Raw genomic sequence first — 4,166 nt, 5'->3', positions numbered from 1 at the left:
TATATATATAGTTATATATTAATTTATAAAATATATACACATGTATACGTTAAATATATACTCTTTAAGAGTCTATATTCTATATACACACATATATACGTACCATTCAATATATGTACTACTTTAAAAAAATATGCTACAAGATATACACTACAATATAATGATATATATACTAATTTAGAAAATATATACACATGTATATGTTAAATATATACTACTCTAGAGTCTATAAAAAAATATATATACATATATACGTACCATTCAATATATGTACAACTTTAAAAAATATGCTACTTAATATAATAAATTAATAATACTTGATAGTAAATTAGTAATATATTAAAACTAAGTATTTAATTTTAACTAGAAATTCAATTTAAATCATTAAATGAAAAAAAATTACAAAGTAAGGACTAAAGAGTGAATGAATGTTATATTTTATTAATTGCAAAATGATTCAAAATTTATAATGTACATGAATGAAAAATCTACAAAGTTCTCATCATTTTTTCCAACTCATCCATGTTAATATTAACTGAAACTTGCATAGGATAGTCAAAGTCACCAGGGGCAAAACCATGCACTGGACTTGTTTCCGCTGAGTTCTCTCTTGAAGTCATAATTTCTTCAAGTTTTTGTTCATCGTTCGGCTCCACCTCCATTCCTTGATTTCTTCGTTTCACTCTAATCCAATCTCTAAGGCAAACTAGAACATTCATAGCATTGCTTCACAATGAGTGTCGGTTGTCTCCAAGTTGTTGTCGTCCCTAACTAAAAGCGCTCTCCGATGCAATAGTTGACATTGGAACATTCAATATATCTCTAGCTAATCTTGAAAGCACAGGATATTATGTTTCATTATTTCTCCACCAATCCAACACGTTGATCCGTCGTTTGCGATTCTCTATCGGCGTTTGAAGATAATACTTAAGCTCTTCCCGATAAGTTATTGTGTATGCTCCTACCTCAACACTATTCCAATAATTTAAATCATAAAAGTAATCATGAAAATCACTATGTGCCGGTCTTTTAGAAGATGATGGCTCCTTGGACGGATGAGGAGCGACAGTTGGAGTGATATTTGTCGGTACAGCTAAATCAAGTAAATCAGCATAATGATTACATAATTTATCTATGTAAGCGTTCGCATCAGCCATAGCCGTCCACAAATCTGGTTGTTCTTGTTCTCCATCATCAAAATCATTGTTGGTATTTATCTCTAAGTTAGAATAAATAAGAGTACTAAAGTGGCACATAGTAGTATATTTCATACACGGATTTAGCATAGCACCAACCAAGTAAATAAGGGAAATCGAAAAAAAATATTTTTAAAATTTAGCAAACATAACACCAACAACTTCTTTGTAACCTTCTTTATTCTTATATTCTTTGAGCAAACCAAAAATATCGGCTATGTATGTTAAAATATTATAAACAGTAGGATAATAAGCACCGAAAAATTCAACCGTAGCTATATAAATTTTTTTCAAAAACTTAACAAGATCATCAATTACAGCCCAATCAGAATCATGTAGCATACATTCAGCCGAATCAGCAAATGAACCATATTGTTGGTTAAAAGTTAGTGTAATGGGAACTCTATATTTATGACAAGTTTTAAAAAAATTATACGTAACATTCCATCTAGTATCCCATTTTTCAGGCATCAATATCGGTGCAAGTCCATTTTGTTCACGTTTAACTTTAAATTCTCTACTTCTTTTTCTTCGATTATTTCCTTGAATAAAACCAACAGAAAGCTAGATTTTTTCAATATAAAGCTCAAAAAAATCAAGACCATCTCTTACAATTAAATTATATATATGACAAACACACTTCACATGAAATATTTCAGGTAACGGCGGAGATAACTTTGATTTTAACTTTGTAATAACAGTCTTGTTGTTAGAAGCATTATCAAAAGCAAACATAAGATTTTATTTTCAATACCATAAAATTTTGCAACTTTAGCAATCGAATCAGCAATAAAATCTCCAGTATGTTTACGATCTTCATCATACAAAAAAACTAGTATACGTTTTTGCATACTAAAATTATTATCTATCTAGTGACAAGTAATGGTTAAATAATCATTTTTATTAACAACATAACCAAGATCAGAAGTTAGAGTCATTCTACATTGAATATTTTTTAATAATGTAGATAAATAAAAATAATATTGTGAATGAAGTCTAAAAATATCGGGCCGACAAGTACTTCTAGGAATACCATTAAACATAAGATTATAAATTGTTTGAATATAATAAATAAAAACACCAGAAAAAGGAAAATTGAAATGCAAACAACCCACAGCTACCATTTTTGCTATTTTTTACCGATTCCTCAATTTATTATACTTCTTAATTACCTGACCGGTTGTTGGGTCTATTCTAGTTTGTGTTGGCCCACCAACATCCTGACCACCTTTTTCAATAAGTAACTCTCTTTTGTAATTATCACTTATATGTCTCATTAACGTACCCGTACCCCCTTACTTGTCTCCTCTTTTATGGATAAATATTTGTTGATAAATATTGCATTGCACCTCAGTATATGATATACGTGTAAAAAATTGTCATGTAATACTAATTGTTTTACGAACTCTTGGGGGATGGGGAGGACGGGGAGGGCGATTAACTGATTCAGATCTAATATTAGCATTTCCTACTATGGGTGTCTCACAAATATTTCATCATCGTCATCTAAATCAACCGCATCTACTTCATTTTCTTCTTCTATACCGTAATTTTTTTGAGCTTCTACATAATCCATATCGTGAGCAGCTACACCCACTTATTCCTCAAAAGGTTGACTAAGCAGTACCGGAGGTGGAGGCACACAGGTATATCTACTACTTGAAGTACCTCTACCGCTAGTAATTCGCTTTTTACTACCACTACCACTTCCGGGACAATTTTTTTTTACGCTTTTAGTGGCGAGGTTTCTTAATTTATCCATAATATAAATTAAACTAAAAAAATTCAAAATACACAATTATAATAAAATTAAATATTCAACAATTAATACACTAATTAAAAATTAAAAGTAATAGATGGAACAATAATACCAAATTTTGAAAGTATTCGAAGATTGCGACTTTAGAAACTTCCACTCGTACTTTGTAATCGCAAAATTAAAAAAATAAATTGAGCACTTTAGAAAATATCTAGAATATTTAAATTTTGAGAATTGAGAGAGAATGAGACCCTACAGCCCATGGGTTGACCGGGCCGGGCCGCAATGATGGATCGGTTCGGGCTAACCCGACCCATTTGACAGGCTTATTTCTAGGTTTGTCTTGTGTCTCTGGAACAAATGGTTTATTTATTGGTGGGCGAACGACTGGGATTGAATCTGCACGCGGTGAATTCACAGTCCACTGCCTTGATCTACTTGGCTAAATCCGCTCCTACCCCCGCACAAGTCGAAGTCTCTAATCGTATTTACGATTAGATCTTTTCTGAACTCCCCTATATATAACCGCTTATTAAAGAGAAACTTTTTCCTAAACTATGGTGGCAAGTTTATTGTGGTCGGACCCCCCATCTTACCGACAAAATATTAAATTATCATTTGACATTTGAATAACAAAATTTCAAACCATCATCCTTTCATATGGTTTTTGTTCAAAGAAATCTTTATATCATGGTTTGAAAAGTTCATAAATTGTAAAAATATAAATATATTGTAAATAAATTATTTATGGATGTTCACATAATACTCATATTTCACATACTACACCTATTACACATAGTATTGTAGGGTGTATAATTTTGTAAATGTATTTTCACATAGTACACTTTTTTCACATATTATTTGCCTATAAAAGACACTCCATTGTACATTGTACATTGTAAATACACACCAAGAAGAAGAAAAAAGAAACAAAGTCTTATATAGATCTCTCTCCTCTCTCCTTTCGTGTTAGCATCTTTCAGAATATTTATTTACAATACATTATCGGCACGAGATCCCTTATAAGGTACGTATTTATTATGTAACTATTTATTTCCAGACTCTACACATACACACACAAATATAAATTGCAAAAGGAAACAACCTTTTGATAATAATCTATTAGCAATATATGATTCTATTTAAATTTATTTGAGATGGTTATCTTATTTTGAAAATATCATTATATCTAACTTATTAATCTTTTTATG

The sequence above is a fragment of the Capsicum annuum genome, chromosome 12 (assembly GCF_002878395.1).
Source record: "Capsicum annuum cultivar UCD-10X-F1 chromosome 12, UCD10Xv1.1, whole genome shotgun sequence".
Classification (NCBI taxonomy): Eukaryota; Viridiplantae; Streptophyta; class Magnoliopsida; order Solanales; family Solanaceae; genus Capsicum; species Capsicum annuum.
The sequence above is the reverse complement of the archived record's forward strand: the minus strand, read 5'-3'. Positions refer to the sequence as shown.